The sequence below is a fragment of the Hemicordylus capensis genome, chromosome 5 (genome assembly GCF_027244095.1).
Source record: "Hemicordylus capensis ecotype Gifberg chromosome 5, rHemCap1.1.pri, whole genome shotgun sequence".
Taxonomy (NCBI): domain Eukaryota; kingdom Metazoa; phylum Chordata; class Lepidosauria; order Squamata; family Cordylidae; genus Hemicordylus; species Hemicordylus capensis.
The window spans coordinates 152,315,053-152,330,061 of NC_069661.1; the positions used below are offsets into that span (position 1 = coordinate 152,315,053).

Below are 15,009 nucleotides of genomic sequence, written 5' to 3' on the forward strand. Positions count from 1 at the left end.
TGTTAGAATTCTCATGCAAAGCTGGGGATTGTAGGGCTTTCCTAGAACCCTGAACATCACGAAGCATGATAGAATTTTGAAAGCATTACAGTTTTTCTGTTTCTAGTCTAAAGGTTGTTAAGAATAAAATCAACAGCGAATTTTGTGGCACCTGAGAAATGAATAAATATATTATGACATCAAGTGCAAGTCACTTTGTCCAATGAAGGAAATAATTCTATGTGCCACAGGTATCGGGAAGAAATATACACACAGAATATTATTTATATATCATCTTATCATATGAAACTGCAAGGTGACTCACAAAGATTAAAATACATCACAAAATAAATAAATAAAAATTAACATCAGCATCTCACAACCAGTAAAGAGATTAAATAACCACTAGCTGGCCCGGCACAGAACATCTGCACGCTAGTTCTCCCTGTCTCTCACCTCTCCCCCTGGCTGATCCAGCTGCCTGCCCCGCCTCTCCCTCCCTGGCTTAAGCTGCCCCCTGCCATCCAGGATGGCAGCGGAGGTGGCAAAACCTCTTTCCTTATGCGCTGCACAGAGAGCCCCAAAATGGGGGGAAAAAATGGGCCGAACTGTCATTTGGACAGCAGGAGGGCCCAAGGAAGGAGGTTTCACCGCCTCCGCTGCCATCCTACCTCAGTCTCCCCTCTCCCGCGCCCTGCCGGCCACGTCTCCACCACTATGTGCGCTAGTTCTTTCTGGCCCCTCACCAGCCGATCCGGCCCCCTGCCCCACCTTCCTCTCCTGCCTTAGGCCGGAGGGAGAAAGGTCTGCGAGGGTGAGCCTGGCCATCCATGCAGGCTGGATGGGAAGCCCTGGCTTGGCTATCCTCCTTGTGAGGAGATTTGGTGGTGCAATGCAACGGAGGCCAGCAGTTGGAGCTGGGCTAGGCTGCTGCCGTTGCAATACCACTGCTCTTCCTGGAGCACTTCCTGGCGGGCTGGATGAAGCACTCCTTGGCTCCAATGGCGAGGCAGCCAGAGGGAGGGGAGGAAGCAGTGACCACAGCCCGCCCCCCACTGCCCTCAGTTTCGAGTGCAGCAGCAGCTGCCCTTGGGTCCACCGCTCAGCCCTCCTCTGTGCCTTTTCTCTCCTCGCCGTTGTCGCCTCAGCAGTAGCTGTCCGCTGCTCAGCCCTCCTCCGTGTCTGTTGTCAGAGCTCACACGAGATGTGCCATGTACCACGAGATGTACCACGTACGTCCTTAGTGTGATTGATAGATAGATAGATAGATAGATAGATAACGTAAGATTAACACATCAGTCAAAGGCTAAAGGCATAAGAGAACAGTACTGCCTTTGCCTGCTGTTGAAAGGCAGACAAGTTTGAGAGCAAACAGCACAATCTGGGGCAACAACCAAGAAGGACCTGTCCCATGTGCATGACAATGGAGAGCCCCCCCACCCCCACCCCGCCACCCTGCCAGCAGATCTTGAGGCTGTGCATATGAGCAGCCAGGAAAATGAGACCCGGTCTCCAGCAATCCATGCTGCATGGATTGTGTGGGCACGCCCTGGCGCACCAAACAGGAGCTCTGTTGGTCATCTGTGGGAGGCGGCGGGGGGTGGGGGGGAGGTAGGTTAAATCCTGCCCTAGTCACTCATGGTTTGGTCATGTCTTGTGTGGTGGACAAATGCCTGAGGAAAAAGACCTTCCTTCAGATACTTGGGACTTAAGCAGTTTAAGAAGCAAAGGAGCCAAACGGCCATGAAATGCAAGAGATATTCCACATTTGTATGCAGAGCCTAAACATTTACATGAGAAGATCAAACTGATCTACTCCAGGAAGCAATTGCTAGTAGCAAATTGGCATAGCAAGAAAGAAAGAATGAACACCTAAAGAGGAACAATTGCTTTCTGTAATGGTATAGCTTATCCAATATGTGTTGAATAAACTGAAATGGTGTCTAGAGACTACTGTTTGGCAGACCACTCACCCATTAATTATCTGTTGTTGAAGCTGGCATGTGGTAAACTCATGAATGCCTCCCCCCCCCCCCGCTGGCAAACAGGAGCATAACTATGTTTTAATCTATAGTGCAAACTTACTGCATCATGAATGGGCCTAGTTTTGTTTGGATAGCAGGATTTGCACAACTGTTGTATTTGCCTTTTGCTGAATTATGAACAAAACTTGTGTTTATATATCAGCAAGCCATTTCCCTTCTCCAAAAGCCCTCCACGGACATTATGGATGGGATTTATGTTCCCTGCCCATTGAAAAGAGTTTGTTACTGTGCTATCCTTATGAGTAGAATTGAAAACAATTAAAATAATCAGTCAAATAGCAATGCAGGCAATGGATAGTCTCACTGGTTTAACTTTCAAGGAAAAGAGAGTGAAGTGCTGTGTTAGTTTCTGCAAGATTACATGATTCTCTCTGGCAGTTACTGATATATACTCTTCCATTCACAAGAACATGATTTTTCTTCACCCTGCTTCATCCCTCCCTCCGCCCTCTGTATAGACTTTCTTTTAAAAGAAATCTATTTAAAACTCTAGAATCAGCCTCACCTGTGTTAAAGGAAAATATTTATTTATTTATATATTTAATTTCTATATCACCCAAAATCCAAATATTAGATTCTGAAAGAATTTTGAGTTTCCCAGGCATTTTAAAGAATAGCAAATTGTCATTTATTTAGTTTGAAATTTTTTACCATCATGGGAGGTACCATTTGGATTTTCTGTCTCACATGCCAAAATATCTTGACCAATCTCTGATTATATTAAATATAATTGGAATTATGTATTTCTGAACTTAGGGATAAAGTTGATCAGAAAAGAAGTGAAACATCAAACCATTAATGGTAACAATTTCTGGAAACAGATGCCAGTCCCATGAATTCCTAAAGTCGATGCCAGTTCCAAGAACCTTTAAGAAAATATTGGAACTCTTCCAGTTCACACTGGTGTGATCAATAACCAAATACTCTGGTTTCTGAAATTAGCATCACATTTCCACTTAATTATTGTTTCTCATATTTTATATCAGAGGGATCAGAATCTTCAGTCAGGTTAGATTTGATCGAACAAGTTCCATGCAGACAAATAACTACAATGTGTGACTTATTTACGGCAAAGTTGTATCTGGTTTTACACATTATTTAAAAAGTATGACCATCTTATCTGCCTGAGCCCTATAAACTATGTTTAATTGTTGGTTTTTTTACAGTTCAACCATGTTTTTGAACATTTCTGCTACCAAATGTGATTAAATAGAGGAGATGCATCTCACGTTCATGTGGATATTTGCGCAAAGTGAGAGCAACCTTTTCCATTCAGTTGTTTGATGTGGCTGCAGGGAAATCAAAGCCCAGAACATCAGAATACTTGAAAGAGTGCAGTGTTAAAATAACATTTTGAAAATGTGCTTCACTTAATGGAAAATCCTCCACATGAAGAATCTCTGGCCGTGTTCATTTTTTTAAACATTTGCACCACAATTTTATAAATAGCACTTTGTTTTTTAGTGATCCTGGAAAAACTCCTTTAGACAGGCTGAAAGAGTAGTGTGCACACACAAGGTATTTCATTTTTTCCCTGTAAACAGCTACTTGAGCTACATTGCAAAGCACTTTTTTGAAATTTGCCTGAGTTTCAATAGTAGATTGTCAAGAAGCACGAGAGAGAGAAGCCCAAGAGATGCACTCCTCATGCAGAGCTTGCTGAACTGGATTCGAGAGCCGTTTCACAAGTTACACATCATTGTGTGAACTCGAGTTTCCTACTCAGTGTACACAACAGGAACCTGCCAAAAGAAACTCTGAGCTCCACTGAAACTTTAAATGCAGGGTATGTGTTTATTTCTCGATTTTTGTGTTGTTGTTTTTTAAAAAGGAAATTCTGCTGCATAAGAGTAAGTGCCCAAGCTACAAAAATGGATTGGAGTAATTTAAAATGTCTTAAATCACCTGAAATTGATATAATTTTTAAGAATGAATAATGGGTTTTCAACAACCAAATAGAAAGATGAGGAGGAGACAGGCAGTGTGACAGCGGAGGAGGGAGTGCAGCAGCTTCAAAAGCAAGAAGTTGCCAAGGCAAGTGGAGCTGATTCACAGGACGTTGAGGGAGAGACGGAGCCTAGTACAACAGCTCCTGTGGAGGAGATGCAGCCGATCTCAGCTGTAGAGAGGTGCCAGTCAAACAGAAAGGAGGAGATTAGGAGACGCACGCGCAGAACTACTCGGCTAACAAGGAGAACTGCTGAGTCAGAGACCAATGATTGAAAGCACGTGGTTTCCACTTATTTAAGACTGCCACACCACAGTCGCAGTGCTGGATGCAACGTCGTGTTTGTTGTATGACCCAGCTGTGTTCCTGCTTGCTTTGCTCATGCACTGACCCCGGACTGTTTGTACTCTACTTGTGGAACTCGATTTAGATTTGGTCAGCTGGCTTAGATATCGTTACAACTGGGACTGGCTCTGCTGTAGGATTGCTTGTACTGCTTTGCCTGATAACCTACTTTGTCTTTCTATCTACTCTCCGCTCCACCGGCTGATAAGCTAAACACCAGTGCTGGTAGCCTCCTGGGTGTCATATAACTTGAGACTAGCCTGACAAGTTTACGACAAAGCCTAATTTCCTTTGACTGTGAACAAAAATGGATTGCAAGCACACACATGGTTATTTTAATTTTTAGTTGCCGGGTTAGATGAATAGCTAGGTTAGTATAGACAGCGGAGAGGGGCCACTGCATGTTTTTGCAATCTGGAGAAGGAAGAAAAAGGGAGAGAGAGACAGCTGGAGATCAAAAAGATGGAACTTGCCCATGAGGCTGAAATGGCCCAGATAAATAGAGGGCAACCAGAACCAACTACCTTAGCCAACTCTGCTACCTCAACCACTCCAGGGGGAAAACTCAAATCCCCAGAGTTCAAGGAAGGTGAGGATCCAGACTGTTTTCTCTCCAATTTTGAAGGGCCCTGCCAGGGCTATAGCATTAAAGAGGACCTGTACATGTAAATAAATACTTGAGACGTCGCTTGACTGGTTCCCTTCTGGCAGTATCAACAGAAATGTCAGTCAGTAACATGGAGGACTAAGTGCTGTTCAAAGACATGGTTAAGTCCAGGCTAAGACTTACTCCAGAAAATGCCAGGCTAAATTCAGGGGTCTGAGGAAGAAAGTTGCAGAGTCTTATCAGACCTATGCCCACAAGTTAAAGAGGGCACTGCGCTTATGGTTGGAACGGGCAAGGGTGAAGAAAGTTGAGGAAATCATGGAACTGGTCCAAACTGAGCAATCCCTGACCCAACTGCCAGATCATCTCTTTGAGCAGGTCTTTGTTCAGGGGCCCAAGACCATTGAGGAAACTGGAGAGTGGGCACAGAGGATGTCTGACTCCAGAGTTAGAGAGACAGCAGAGGCACTTCAACAGGACTGACCCAAGTTTTTCCCATGGCGGGAGGAGCCCTGGAGTCATACCAAGGTGAGCCCAGGGGACACCAGTCACACTCCCGCCTGCTACACCACAAGAGGGCAGACGGACTGAGCAGGCCAGCTCCAGATGTTTTAAGTGTGGGGGAAGGGGGGCACTTCAAGACGGACTGCCCCAAGGCCTAAAGCCCTACTGAACATGGTTCGCACTAGGAGCCCAGAGGTGGTGGCTGCCAATATGGGGCCACCTCCTTGTTTTGATGTGGAAGCTTTTCCATCCAAGAGGTGACAGAGTGTTTGGGTCAATCAATGGCCAGCAAGTCATGGCATGGAGAAACACTGGTGCTACTATAACAGCCATACACCCCTCGATTGTCAAGGCCCAGCAGCTTGCCCAGGCATCCCAGGTGTGGACTACCTTGCCCAAAGGCCAGGCAGAAATGCCCCTGGGGAAGCTACCTGTTTGGTGGGCTGGCTGGAAAGGAGAATGGGAGTTTGCAGTGATGAGAGAACATCCCTGTGCCATGCTGATTGGAGAAGATTTAGCTGGCTACATTTGGGAGACTCTCCAGCCAGGAGAGAAGGATCAAGTGACAGTGGAGCAAGAGAGGCGGAGCCAAGGTACCTGGTCCCCACCAGCACCACCTATGCAGACTGAAGCCAGAACCTAGCCCAAGTGCTAAGAGGCCCAGTGAGGGAGAAATCCAGCTGCACCCAGGAGCAGAGGCTGATGCCCCCATCCCCGAGCATCTACAGCAGGCAAATGACCAAGAGGGGGACACTGCGGAGGAGAAGGCAGAGTCAGCAGAGATGCCAGGAGCCACCATCAGCAGCCCTCAGAAGCAAGGCCGAGGAGTTCTGGAGAGAGCAGGGAGGCAGACCCAAGTTTGACGCAACTGTGGGAGGAGGTGAACCCCAACTCACCACCTCTCAGGGAAATGCTGAGCTCCCAGATCATCATCCAGAATGGGTTGCTTTACTGTGCGTATATCCATAAAACTCACAGGGAGGGGTGCAAACCCCAGAGGCAACATATAGTGCCTAAGAGACACAGCTTGCACATCTTAGAGGTGGTGCATGCCCACCCACATGGACACATGGGGGTGGGGAAAACCAAGAAGAAAGTAAGGAAAAACTTTTAATGGACTGGATTTGGCCAGGACATGACAGAGTATGTGAAGTCATGTGAGGTTTGCCAGAAGGTGGAGAAGAGCCGGGACAAAGGGAAGACACCTGTACAACCCTTGTCTGGCAAGGACACCCCATTTCAGAGAGTGGCAGTAGGCATCCTGGGGTCTATCCAACCCAAGACTCCTAGGCAGTGGCGGACTGGGTCTAAAAATATTGGTTGCCAGGAGACAAAGGGGGCCCACCCACAACTATAAGGCTGTCATTTACTTTTTATAAGAAATAAATAAAATTTTCAAAAATGCATAAGTGGAAAAAAGGTACAATTAAAATTTTGTGAAATAAATGTATATTTTTTAGTAATTGCAGTGTACATATATTGTACATATTACTGGCAGTATACAGTACAGATTGTTATAACTGAATTTTTATTTTTTTAATTTTTAAAAAATAAATGGTGGATATTTTTAAATAGTTTGCTTGTACTGAACATTTTACACATTAACAGGTAGTTCAAAAGCATATTTCATGCAGTCCACTATATTAAGAGCAATCGTTTAAGTTCACTAGATGATTGTGTGAATCTGTCAATAATTGCTTCTGCATCCAATTCATCTAACAATTCCTTTTCAATGGATAGCAACATGTATGATTCCAAGTTCTCCTCAGACAGTGAATTTCCTAGCCTTGTCTTTATGATCTTTAGCTTTGAAAATGTCCTCTCACATTGGACTTGAGTGATAGTGTGCAGATGACTTTATAAAGTTCATAAAGGTTACCATATGCCTTGTCATGAAGTCTGTTGGATGCCAGGACTTTTCATACACACGATGGGCAAGTGCTACAAATTTTACACTTGTTGCAACTGGAATCCATATTCTCACCATCATTAAGCAATAGCTTTAATACATCAAAGTTCGAAGCAAAAGAAAACAATTCCAATATAACTTGAACTTTGCTGATTTGTGGAGACAGCTTAATAATACCTTCCAATGCTTCATCTTCAAGGCCCTTCTCTGCAATAGTTTTAAACTTTACTGGGTCCAAGCAGAATACATCTTTATACAACTTTTTGTGTTGTACAAAGCGTGAATCTAGTGATTGGACAATGCAGTCCATTATTAGGTTAAACACATTTACTTGAAAATCAGCTAGAGAATCTGAGGAATTTCCTTCATCGTCTATAAGCTCATCGGCCATTCCTTTCTTCTTCCTCTGCCTCTTAACTGGCAATGCTGTTTCCAAAGAGTCAATTTCCAATGTTTGATTTTCATCCATATTCAACTGTGAAATTTTGTCATTACATTTGTTTACAAATTCCAGTGCCTTGCTGTGAATGTTATCAAATGCTCTTATCTGTTCCTTCAACTTTGTCGTAGCTGAATCTACTAAACTCCATGCAGTAAACATATCTAAACCACTTGTCTGTAAATAACTTGATAACCTGTCTGTAGTTTCAAATATATACAAGTAAGTAAATGCTGTCAATATTGTTTCATACTTTAGAAGACTTTGAAGTAAAACATTTGCTTCTTGTTTTGTTTTTGCATCATACTTGTCTGAATCCGCTGCCCTCCGCCAGGCACCCCCGGCTGGCTGGGCATAATATTCTTAAATATAAAATATCCTCGAAAAATGATTTTATTAAAAAAATTTATTAAAATAGTAATACGATGAAAATTTTATTTGCTTACAGTAATAATATTGGAACTCCTATTATATTTTCAAACTACTAAAAGGTCATTAACATTTTTAACATATTGTCTAATGTTTAGGGGGGCCCACTTCATCAGGGGCCCACAGGGCCCACTTGCCATCGGGCAAGCTGACACCCTGGCCAGTCTGCCACTGCTCCTAGGGGAAAACAGTACATACTGACTCCAGTGGACTGTGCCACTAGGTGGCCAGAGGTGATCACCCCGAGCCAGAAAGATTCAAAGACTGTCAGTCAGGCTCTATTGGGCATTTTTGCCAGGATTGGTTGGCCAAGGGAAGTGCTGACTGATGCAGGTGCCAAGTTCATACATGGAGTGATGGAGAAGCATTGGAGAACCAATGGAGTGGAGCATCTCATCCCAGTGTCTGACCAGCACCTGACAAGTGGATCGGTGGGAGAGGCCCAAGGGACTTTGGAGGCCATGATCCAGAAGTTCATTAAGGAATGTTCCAAGGACTGGGACTTGGGGCTGCCACAGCTGTTGGATGCCTATAGGGCTGTGCCACACCCCAGCCTAGGTTATTCTCCCTTTGAGCTAGTCCATGGGAGAGATGTCAGACGGACTTTGGGACAGGTGCAATGTCAGTGGGAGGGAAAGGAAACATTCCAGGGAGAAAATGTATTGAACTTTCGGGAGAAGCCCCAAAACACACTGAAAGAGACCCTGTCCCTTCTGCAGCAATCTGTGGGAGGCCCAAACAGAGTAGAAGACCTGGTCTGGTCTACACACCAGGGAGCATGTATTTGATCCAGGAGAACAGGTGCTGGTCCTCAGGACAGCTGGGGCAAATAAAGCCAAGGTGGAGATGTGGGGGAGAGAGTGTCAAATTGCTTTAGAGGCATAAAAAGCAGCCCTCAGTTAATATTTATCCTCTCAGCCCCAGACTTTAAAAGGACTGTCCACCAATGTTTCGGAGAGGGGCACTAAGTCAAAAAGGATGCCAGTGGGCCCAGACCGGGCTCCACACAAGAAAAAGAGGAACATTGGGCCATAACAACTATGGGCCTATCCCAAGTGGTCTTGGAACCAACACATATTGCTGGTCACATGCCTGATCTGGTCTTTCACTCTAAACAGGGTGGTGTTCTGTGCGTGGGGACTCCTGTGATGATTTCCCCATTGTCATGGACGGACCACAGTCTGGTTAAGGTTGGACTCATGACCACGTCCCACCTCTGTAGGGGCAGGGAACCCATTAGGATAGTCTGCCCATGAAGGTTATTGAATTCAGTAGGATTCTGGGGAGCCTTGGAAGGATTTAGTGTTGGCTCTGCTGGTGATCCTGTTGACACTCTGGTGGAAAATTGGAATAATTAACTCACCAGGGCAGTGGACACGATCGCCCCTAAGCGTCCTCTCTGACCCATTTCAAAACTGGCCCCTTGGTATATGGAAGAACTACGGGGGCTGAAGTGGCAAGATAGACAACTAGAACACAAAAGGAGAAAGACTCAACTCAAATCCAAGAGATAACTATATAGAGCGCATTTGAAGATCTATGCTCTGGGGATACATGCAGCAAAGAAGCCATTCTTTTCCTCCCATATCACATCTGCAAGTTCATGTCTGATGGAGTTGTTCAGGGTTGTGAAGGGGCTAAGGTGCACCCCTTTCCCCTTGAATCGGTACTTGGAACCAACAATTACTTGCTGTGACTTTTTAATGAGTTTTTTGTGGACAAAATCTCTTGTATTCTGGCTGACTTAGAATTAAACTCCACAATTTTTACAGAGTCAAATGCAGAGGTGTACAGCAGCTCCTCTTATGTGATAATCCTGGATCAGTTTCAGTTCGTGACTCCTGAGGATGTGGACAAGTTGCTTGGAAAGGTGTGACTTACCACCTGACCTCTTGATCCTTGCCCAATGTGGCTTATACTATCTGGCAGGGAGGCTGTTGTAGAAGGTTGGTATAGATTATACATGCTTTTCTGAGGGAGGGCAGGATGCCTCCTTGTCCTAAGGAGGCAATAATTAGACCGCTTCTGAAGAAGCCTGCCTTGGATCCCTCAGAGTTAAGCAACTACAGGCCTGTCTCCAACCTTCCATGGCTGGGCAAGGTGATTGAGAAGGTGGTGGCTTCCCAGCTCCAGGCAGTCTTGGAGGAAACTGATCATCTAGACCCATTTCGGGAGGGCTATGGGGTGGAGACTGCTTTGGTCGGCCTGGTGGATGATCTCCAATTGGCAATTGACAGAGGAAGTGCAACTGTTTTGGTCCTTTTGGATCTCTTGGCAGCTTTGGATACTATTGACCACAGTATCCTTCTGGAGCGTCTGAGGGGATTGCAGGTGGGAGGCACTGCTTTGAAGTGGTTCCGCTCCTACCTCATGGGCAGGTTTCAGATGGTGTTCCTTGGAGACCTCTGTTCTTCAAAATCTGAACTTTTGTGTGGTGTTCCTCAGGGCTCCATATTGTCTCCAATGTTGTTTAACATCTACATGAAACCGCTAGGAGAGATCATCAGGAGATTTAGTGCAAGATGTTATCAATATGCTGATGACACCCAAATCTAATTCTCCATGTCAACATCATCGGGAGAAGGCATAACCTCCCTAAATGCCTGCCTGGAGTCAGTAATGGGCTGGATGAGGGATAACAAACTGAGGCTGAATCCAGATAAGACGGTGGTACTTATTGTGTGTGGTTGGAACTCAGCAGACAATTTTGATCTGCCAGTTCTGGATGGGATCACGCTCCCCCGGAATGAACAGGTACACAGTCTGGGGCTGCTTCTGGATCCGAACCTCTCCCTGGTGTCCCAGGCTGAGGCGGTGGCCAGAGGTGCTTTTTATCAGCTTCGGCTGATATGCCAGCTGCGTCTGTTTCTTGAGATGAATGACCTCAAAACTGTGGTACATATGCTAGTAACCTCTAGGCTGGATTACTGCAATGTGATCTATGTGGGACTGCCTTTGTATGTTGTCTGGAAACTGCAGTTGGTCCAGAATGCGGCAGCCAGGTTGGTCTCTGGATCATCTAGGAGAGACCATATTACTCCTGTGTTGAAAGAACTACACTGGCTGCCAATACATTTCTGAGTAAAATACAAGGTGCTGGTTATTACCTATAGAGCCCTCAACAGCTTAGACCCTGGGTATTTAAGAGAACGTCTTCTTTGCCATGAGCCCCACTGCCTGTTAAGAGAGGTTTGTCTGCAGTTGCTGCCAACTCGGGAATGGACCTTCTCCATTGCTGCTCCTGGACTTTGGAATGTGCTTCCTGTTGAAATAAGAGCCTCCCCATCTCTGGCAACTTTTTAAAAGGCACTGAAGACACATTTATTCACCCAGGCTTTTAATTAGATTTATGGTTTTAAATTTTCAATTTTGGTTTTAAATGATTTTAATGTTTGTTTAAATGGTTTTAATTGTTTAATTGATTTAGTTTTTATTTTAATTGTTTTTATTTTGATGTAAACAGCCCTGATCCATTTTTGGAAGGTCGGTGTATAAATCAATCAAACAAACAAACACTGTGACAGGGGCCTTGTCACAGGGACACTTTGAAGTCTCCCCTGGGACCTAAAGTTGTTTGGGAAAGGTGGAGGCAACAGGATAAGAAGTTCAAATGTTCTGTTGATATGTTATTGTTTATTACTGTTTTGTATGTTTAGATAGTTAAGTTAGAAAATTAAGCTTTGTGTTCTCAACTCCCTGTTGAGCCAGGAGCTGTCAACTCCCATTTCCAGCCACCTGTCTCAATTTAAGGAGTGGGGTGTAGTGATCAATCACCCCTCCCCTAAAGAGTAAACTGGAAGTGAACCCTGTCCTGATTGACAGGCCGGTGAATTCCAGAGCTCAGCCAATCAGCACACCAGATAGGTGGGCCCAAGAGAGCTGCTGGCAGGAAGAGAAGAGTTTCCTTGTTAGACAATCTTGGCATCAGAATGAATAAAATTTACATAAAAGTCATCCAGCCTGCCTTGATAATGTAACAAAATCGGACCAATAAGAGAACGTATATCTCTATAAAATACACAGTAGAGTAATACATGCTCCACTGACTTGATCATGCCTAAGCGGCAAGGGCAGTACTGTTGGGAATACAGTGTATGGCAGAATCTATTTTATTTATTTAACATATTTGTATACTGCCCAAAACGCAAGTCTCTGGGTGGTTTACAATAAAAATATCAAATAAAAAGTTTAAAACATTACTACAATTTAAAACTTATAATAATAATATTGTTGTTGTTAAATTTATATACCACCTTTCATTAAAACAATCACAATGTGGTCCACATAGAAAAAGTTAAAACAAGACTATAAAAATCACACAATTAAAATATGCTAAAATACAAAAACAGATCTAATTAATTTTTTTAAAAAATGTTAAAACGATTAAAAATCATCAAACTATTAAAACAGTATCTGATTAAAAGCCTGAGTAAACAAATGTGTCTTGACTGCCTTTTTTAAAGTTGTAAGAGATGGGGAGGCTCTTATTTCATCAGGGAGCATGTTCCAAAGCCTTCGGGTCAGCAATGGAGAAGGCCCGTTCCCGAATCTACCCTCCAAAACTGCCAAAGGTAACACATTTAAACGGGCCAAAGTAAAGGCATGGTAGAACTTAGGAAAAGTAATTTTGTATGAGTAATTAGCTGTAGATAAGGTTAGTCTACAATTTCCGACAACCACACATTGTGCAGTTCGTGCACTGTCCTTTTGAAGCAGAATATTTCAAAGGTGCTGATGAATTGATTCTTTGGCCTTAGGAAGGCCTATACGAGCCAGGTCTGAAAGCAGGAGCAGGCTTTAAATTAACTAACATATAAGGGATGTTCTCATCATGGCTAGAGGGAAGACAGGATCCTACCTACCTTCCCCCAGAATATCTGGGGCCCAAAGACAGTTCTGCCACCTGCGAGCCCACACGAGCAGCAGGGCGGTGAGTGGCATGCTGAAGGAGAGGTGATGGTAGAAGGAAGCCCAGCTGCCAGATATCCCACAATGCACTGTGCAAGCATCACGAGATTTAAACCAGGGACCATCTGATTCACCGCCGTCTCATTTCTATTATGCTACTGTTTCAGAGACTTCATGTAGCCTAGAGCCAAAATTCCCTATCACTTCAGCTCCAAACACGGACCTAACAGGCCAGACCACCAGAGGTTCTATTGCTTTCAATCCTTCCCCTTCTTGACTGCTTATCTTCTTGCACTGGCATGAATAATATTTATACTTCTTTCAGGTGCAGGGTCCCTGAACTGTGCAAGTGTTCATTTAAAATATCCACATTTCTTTTAGGGGATATAGGTTATGTTCACCATTGGCTTTTAGGTGTCTTTTAAAAATCTGAAGTTGTGATGCAAGTATTTGAAGTAAAATAAAGTAATAGATTGTTACTCTTTTATTATTAATATTGCTGCTGCTGCTACTACTACTACTACTACTACTACTACTACTACTACTACTACTACTGTGGATGCCTTAGGTTTACCAGTCACAATGAATGCAGAGGGTATGATTAACCTTTAGTTAATCATTCTACAGATTTCCTGCATACTCAGTACTTGTTTGATCTGTATGGCTGAGATGGGGTGAATCAGGACAAGTAGAAAAGGAAAGAGATTCTATTTCATTATTTACTTTAAGCTTTGCTGAGCTCATCCAAGGTGAATCTCCCTTAATTCTTCAGGAAAAATATTCTGCTGCACAAGCCTCAGCTCTTGTAGTTCTGTGAAATGCCACTGGGTCATAATGCTGACTCTTCCAATAATAAGTATAAGTCATATTAAAGAAGACAAAAAGATTTATGGAAGTTTGCTTTGAGGAAAATTTTTGAGGTTTGCTTCAAGGCCATCTGTTTTCTAAAATTCTTGTTCCCTAGCCCAGTCCTGCATCTGGTCTGTCTGGTCTTTCTTGTACTGACTTCTTGTACTAGCTTCAGTCCTAACTGGATTGTGGTTTTTTTCTTTCTTTCCCCTTTTCTCTTGCTCATGGCCATATCCTCCTTTTAAATCTTGCATACCTCACTATCTATTGGACATATATAAGCCTAGTCCTCACTGAGGTGACAATCTCGTGCCTAGACTGTACCATTTCAGATTGCAGGTGAGGGCTGATATGACTGAAGAGGTTATTCTATACAGTGCTCCCTCTGCATATATTATTTATTGATTTGATTTGATTTGATTTGTATACCGCCCTTCCAAAATGGCTCGGGGGGGGGGGTATATATAGCAAACTATGAGGCCAGTCTCACGATCAGTGAGACTCGCCAAAATGAGGTCTGTGTCAGCAATCTGGCCACCCAGAAGGGAAGTCCAGGAAGATAGACCACAATACAAACTGGGCTGCAGAAATGTAACACGGCTCGGAATAGTTCTTTATATCAGGCTCGGGCTGAAAGCTGTTGACACGAGGGTTGACAAATGTTATCTTCCAGCAGCTAACAGAAAGCTGCTAACGTGCTTTATAGACCAAGCTGGTAACTCTCAGCTGGCAGGGATTCAAGGCTTATCAGCCCTCTGCAAGAGGTGTTTACTCCTCCTGATAGTTTCCAGCTGTGCTCTCCGCTTTGTGACACGCTGTTGCTGTGGAGACAGTGGGGGTTGCTCGCACAGCTCATCTTCTAGTCTGTCCGTCGCTGTCTCCGCTGCCCCAGACTGCTGTGCCTGCTCCGAAACATCAGCTGTCTCTTCCTTAGCCGTCTCTTGGGAACTGACAGCTGGGCTCGGCCTCTCAGGCACCCCCGCATCGGCTGAAAGGCTGTCAGCCTCCCCTTCCTCCTCGCTATCTGAGATTGAGGGTGTGACAGTC

The 15,009-nt window shown here is 44.2% G+C and overlaps 1 long non-coding RNA gene across 1 annotated transcript in view; it reads right to left on the bottom strand.

Annotated features, from left to right (window-relative positions):
* Positions 1–233: 233 nt before the first annotated feature.
* LOC128325990 (uncharacterized) overlaps positions 234–15,009 on the bottom strand; it is a 28,094-nt gene continuing 13,318 nt past the window's right edge. The window contains exon 3 of the long non-coding RNA XR_008307782.1: positions 234–1,218. This is a non-coding gene — a long non-coding RNA (uncharacterized LOC128325990). The remainder of the gene's footprint in view (positions 1,219–15,009) is intronic.